Source organism: Oryctolagus cuniculus, chromosome Y (genome assembly GCF_051225735.1).
Source record: "Oryctolagus cuniculus isolate XC-2025 breed Fujian yellow rabbit chromosome Y, ASM5122573v1, whole genome shotgun sequence".
Lineage (NCBI taxonomy): Eukaryota > Metazoa > Chordata > Mammalia > Lagomorpha > Leporidae > Oryctolagus > Oryctolagus cuniculus.
Genome location: NC_142889.1, coordinates 24,736,410 through 24,742,803, shown reverse-complemented (window position 1 = coordinate 24,742,803; position 6,394 = coordinate 24,736,410). Strand labels below are relative to the sequence as shown.

The 6,394-nt window shown below is 39.4% G+C and overlaps 1 pseudogene; it reads left to right on the top strand.

The window, feature by feature from the left end:
• Positions 1–1,821: 1,821 nt before the first annotated feature.
• On the top strand, positions 1,822–2,256 carry LOC149119395 (small ribosomal subunit protein eS24 pseudogene; annotated as a pseudogene).
• The last annotated feature ends 4,138 nt before the right edge of the window (positions 2,257–6,394 follow it).

Below are 6,394 nucleotides of genomic sequence, written 5' to 3'. Positions count from 1 at the left end.
TCCACACATTCACTAGGTCTTAGTCTCCTGTTATTACTCCCCACAAGAGTAAGGTTTTTCTGTTTGGCTGATTGCTGGGTACAGCCCCAAGCTGGTGCAACTGTTACGTATGTCCAAAATGGTGCCTGCTCTATTGGCTCCTAGGCTCTTGTAAGGTGATTGGAGAGATAGAATCATGTCCATACTGTCCCTTTTATTTTTTCTCTCCTCTAGTTAGGCTGGTGTTTTTCCCCCACAGGGCTTCAAGCCTTGTTCCCTTTAGGCTCTTCCTGCCACTTTTCTGCCAGTGTCTCATGCTACTGTGGTTTTATCTCACTACGCTTTCCAGTGCTGGTGCAGAACCTCTCAACAGCTAGAGTCCCAAGCTGTGGGTACCTGTGCCCTCCACGTAGGTCTACCATGTCCCTCTAATTACGGAAGAGTTTCCTCTGCTGTTTTTCCCTAATTCTTCCCTGAGACTACACTATCTTCACTTTTATTAATCTGTCTTCTCCTCGACTATCAGTAAGTTCCCTTCTTATTCCACCATCTTGGCTCCTACTGATTTTTGAATATTGAACGATCCATGCATACCAGAGATAAATCCCACTTGGTTGGGGTAAATGATTTTTCTGATGTGTTGCTGGACTTGTTTGGCTAGAGTTTTGTACAGGATTTTTGCTTTCGTGTTCATGGGAAATTGGTCTGTAGTTCTCTTTCTCAGTTGCGTCTTTTTCAGGTTTAGGGATTAAGGTAATGCTGGCTTCATAGAAAGAACTTGGGAGAATTCCCTCCTTTTCAATTATTTTGAATAGCTTGAGAAGAATTGGAACTAGTTCTTTAAATGTCTGGTAGAATTCAGCAGTAAAGCCATGCAGTCCTAGGCTTTTCTTTTTTTGGAGGATGTAGGCATCATTTACTATGCCACAGTGCTGGCCCTGGAAATGGAATTTTGAAATCCATGTATACAACAAATTTTTAAATTTTGTATGAAATACTTGTGTTTTGAAATACATTTATAATTTTAATAACATATCTTTAGTTCCATTCTTCCATGAATTGTCCAAAGTATAATCATATATATGTATTCTATTTTTTGCCATAATTTCAATATTGCATGCTGATCAGTGATTGTAACATGCACAAAATTTGTTTTGAGAAACAACAGATTTTTTTCTTAGTACTTGAAGGTTAACTAGTAGAATCTTATTTTATAAAACTTTTTACTATGATCTGTTCATTCACAGTAAGAACATGCCAAATTTATCTGTCATAGTATTGTTTTTGTAATATCAACTTGTTTTCATCAGATTAGTTCTTGTGAATACGAGACTGCTGTGAAAGTATATAAAAAATCACAGCTATTTTATCTTATTTGTGGACTGTAACTTTATGAATAAGGTATCACTCTTTTTTTAAAAGATTTATTTTATTTATTTGAAAGAGTTACACAAAGAGATAGAGAAAGAAAGAGAGGTCTTCCATCTGCTGGTTCACTCCCCAGATGGCCACAACTGCTGGAGCTGAGCTGATCCAAAGCCAGGAGCCAGGGGCTTCTTCTGGGTCTCCCACATGGGCACAGGGGCCCAAGCACTTGGGCCACCTTCTACTTCTTTCCCAGGCCACAGCAGAGAGCTAGATCTGAAGAGGAGCAGCCAAAACTAGAACTGGCACCCATATGGGATGCCAGCACTTCAGAGCAGGGCTTTAAACTTCTGCACCACAATGCCAGTCCCAGATATCACTCTTTATACCGTTTGTCTGAGTTGAATTGAATTATATTTTATTTGAGATTTATAGCATATAGTAGCATTTTTCTTTTTGTAACAATCAGCTGATATAATGAATGACACAGTACTATTTGTACCAGGAAGTTCATGACTAACCGACCACTTCAGAGGGAACAAATGGTCATTGATGTGTTCCACTCTAGGAAGGCAACTGTTTCACAGAGATTTGGGAAAAACTAGCCACAATGTGCTAGACGATTCCTGATGTCATTTTGTATTTGGATTTAGAACCCATTTTGGCAGTGGCAAGACAATGGACTTTGGTAAGATTTGTGATTCCTTTGATTATGTTAAAAAAATGAACCCAAACGTTGACTTGCAATACATGGCCTGTATAAGAAAAAGATCTCAACACAACAGCAAAAGGAGTGTAACAACAGAATGAAGAAGTTCAGGGGAACTACCAAAGCCAATGTTAGTGCTGGCAAAAAGCTGAAGGAATAAAGATTTTGTGATGACTTTATCTATGGTGATTTTGTGACATTTTCATAAGAATTAATAAACTGTAAAACTTTAAAAAAATGTGTGGAATGAACTGTGTATTTTCTATGTGGAGTACATGTGCTTTACTCAGTTAATGATCCAGTAAACACTACAAAGAAGAAATGATGACAGTCTACAATAACTACTTTGTGCAGCAAATACTAGAGTGTGGGGCAGTTATTAGCTCAATCTCAGGCATAGCCATGGTCTGGCACTGTGGCACAAGTCCTGCAGGTTCCTGACAGCACAGGGGGGAGTCCCACAGAAGCAGGCTTGCCATAACCATTCTTACTTGGCTGCACAAGTGGAGCAAATGAAACAAAAAGGATATTTTTACTTTCCCAAATGTTTTGTCCCAGTCACATAATCTGTGTTAGCTGATCTTCTATAGGCATGACTAGCATGCCTCCCACATTCAGTAAAATTTTCACATAGTTTTCATGGCCTTTCTGGACTCTAGCACCACAATAAATTAAATCATCACAATAAATTCGTTCATACTGATAACTGTAAGACATTTCTAGAGGCGATTACTAATTACAAATGCAGGTTCACAGAACTCAAATTTATCAAAACTATTATTTTTGACAAAGCTCTCCAGTTTTTCCTTGGCATATTTCACTACATCTGAGTGAAGCTCAATCCCATGATTTATTCTAAAAGGAAGTGTGGCACAGCAGTTCAGCCCAGCTCACTGTAGCAATGTGCAGGGCCAGGCTCTTAAGAATTGGTGAGCTCCCTGGAAGCCAGCTGCTGCCACCACAATACTGCCACCTTTTTAAAATGCATTATTTTAAAATTGTGTTCATTGGGGCTGGCACTGGGCATAGCAGATAAAGCTGCTGCCTGCAGTGCTGGCTTCCCATATGGGCTCCAGTTCATGTCCTGGCTGCTTCACTTCTGATCCAGCTGTCAGCTGTGGCCTGGGAAAGCAGTCAAAGATGGCTCAAATGCTTGGGCCCCTGCACTAATGCAGGAGACATGGAAGAAGCTCCTGGCACCTGGCTTTGGATTGGTGCAGCTGCAGCAGCTTCAGCCATTTGGGGAGTGAACCAGCAAATGGAAGACCTCTCTTTCTTGCCTCTGCCTTTCAAATAAAATAAATCTTTTCAAAAAAGTATTCATGCTGGCGCCACGGCTCATTAGGCTAATCCTCTGCCTGTGCTGCTGGAACCCTGGGTTCTAGTCCCAGTTGGGGTGCTGTATTCTGTCCTGGTTGCTCCTCTTCCAGTCCTGCTCTCTGCTGTGGCCCAGGAAGGCAGTAGAGGATGGCCCAAGTGTTTGGGACTTGCACCCACATGGGAGACCAGGAGTAAGCATATGGCTCCTGGCTTCGGATTGGTGCAGCACACCACCTGTAGCAGCCATCTGGGGGTGAACCAATGGAAGGAAGACCTTTCTCACTGTCTCTCACTCACTGTCTAACTCTGCCTGTCAAAAAAAAAAGCATTTATTTTTTGAAAGGGCAGAATTGTAGAGATGGAGAGAGAGAGAGCAAGCGAGCAAGAGAGAGAGAGGGGAGAATGAATCTTCTCTTCAGTTTCATTCCCAAGTGCCCTAAATAGCTTCAGCTGGGCCAGGCCAAAGCCAGGAAGCAGAAACTCCATCCAGGTCTCCTGTGTCTGTGCAGGAACCCATCTATTGAGCCACTATCTGCTTCCTCACAAGGGAATTATCAGGAAGGTGGATTGCTGTGTACACTCTAAGTGTCAGATTAACCTGATGTGCTACAGAAGTTACCCTACGATAACAATTATTTTGTGGATAAAAATAAGTGATAACAAAATGAGCCAGGCATTACTAGCAAGAATTGAACGTGTATAATTAACAGGCAAGTGTTAGTATGCCCCCAATAGGTATTTATTTAAATTATAATACCTTATCTTAATTTCTCTAGCTTTCTGACTGCCATCTATTTATTAATTTAAAGGGAAAATTGTAAGAAATGTCTTGAAAATTGCTTTCTCTGCACGTTTGCTTATTGTAGGAAAAAAACACAATAATGAAGTTATATTGAAGTAAAATTAACACTGCTGTTTTGATTTAGATTAATTATAATCAACTGTCTCTTAATAGAAAAGATAAGAGGAACAACAGGCATCACTTTAGACTCTAAAAATATTATAGTGTTCAATATATCTATATGATTTGGTAAATCATTCTCAAAGTTATACTCCTGAAGCAATGCTAGGATTTTGTTGAAGCTGAGGGGGGACAGACACTGGGAAGTCTTTTCCCTAATACCAGAGGGGCTTCATGCATCATTTGTGGGAGACTAAATTACCATAATGGACAACCTGGGTAAGAGATAAGGAGGGTGGTTGATAATAATTATAAATAACTCACTGAATAAAATAAAGTATTTTTCCATTCAGTTAAGAATAAACCTGATTGAGTATAATAGATAATTGAACTCATGAGCTTTTCTAAATCATTTGTATTTTTCTAACAAGCTCCCCAAATTATATGATCTGGGGCTAATACAGTAGTCTGAGAGTGTAACATTAACATGATCCTGACCATGTGACTTATATTCTCCATACTCTTATCTCATGGCTACATAATGGCTTCTGTATGACCAACACACTATCTGTGTTTCAGGAAGGAATAAAGAAAATGATTTTGCAGCTAAAGCTTCCTCCTTTATAATCAGCATTCTAACAAAATTATCTCAATGACTTCCACTTTCATCTTAGTTTTCAAGAAAATACATCACAACAGATATTTTTGCTCATGTATTGTGAATTACAGTAGCAGCTATTAAGCAAGATATGCTAACAGATTTTATGCAGGTCTGGTTGATATACATGAAAAAATATAGCAAAATGTTCAAAGTTAGCTCTGTGTTCTGTATTTAAAAATAAAATTAAAAAGGCAAAAATGAATTGAAAAATAATAATTCAATATTAATGCATTTGAAGGTATTACATAGAGAATTAACATTAAAAGCATAGGGCCTACAAATCTGATTACAGATGGAAAATAATTATTTGAAAACAGACAAACTGAAACAAAACAGAAGATCAAAATAAACATTGAAAATAAAAATGATTATCCTATAGTGTGCATACTTTTAGGTAAAAATCATTTTCCTGATATACAGAGATGGTGAATTTGGGAGGTTGTCAAGGAGTGTGGTGTGATGGGGTGGATAAGATGCTCTAACTTTAATAAGTTAGACATTTTAATTTAAGACATCAACATAGTGAAAAACAATCTTCCTTGCTGTTCAGTTATGTGTGTATTCACTCTTAAAGGCAGTGTATGGTATCATTTCAATCTCCACTCATTCATAGACATTCCTCCCATCAAATAAATGAGTCTATCTTCATTGTCTGTTTCAGAATCAATAACAGTAATAACGTTACTGGTTTCCATTGTGTTACTGTATCCAACTGATATATATTGATTATAATTCTATAAAGTGCTTTTGTAACATTAAGTGTCTCATAGTGTTACATTCTATATACCATATTTATTCTTTGAATCATATATTTCCTCTATTTATCTTTCTATTTTTCCTGTACTTGGAGGATGAGGTCTCTGCCTGGTCCCTTCCATGGATGGGAGGGAGCAAAATGTCATCATGGCAGTTGACTATAGCAGCCATGTATATGGAGGGAAACATGGGCCTAACATTAGCTGTGAGTGAAGAGGATGGGACACCTTCTATGACAGATGTTGATGTTTCTATGTCTACCCCAAGTGGCCCATGGTGTCCTTCCCTCCAGGCCACCTGTTCCAGCTCTTAGTGTGCAGTGGGAGAGGGATCTGCAGGCCTGAGAGACAGCATAACAGCAGAAAACAGGGCCTTAGGGTGAAGGCATTCTGACAGTTGGAATGGGGTATACATTCAAATATGAAGGAAAGACTGGTTGAGAGGGGCCCTCCAGGGCTTGCCTTCAATCTCCCCTGGCTACTCATCAGGGCTACTCCTCACCACTGAGCCTCTGAGTCAAAGGAGAGAAGGGGTTGCTGGCTGAGCCCACCTGGCTGGTTTTTTCAGCAAGTCTGTCAACTGACACTGGTTCATTTCCAAAAATATATAATTTACTAAAAAACAGCATGCCAAACCCATGGTAACGAAGACATGCTAGCTGAAATGGGGTTTCTGGAGCTGGGCTCATTAGCAGCTGCTCCTC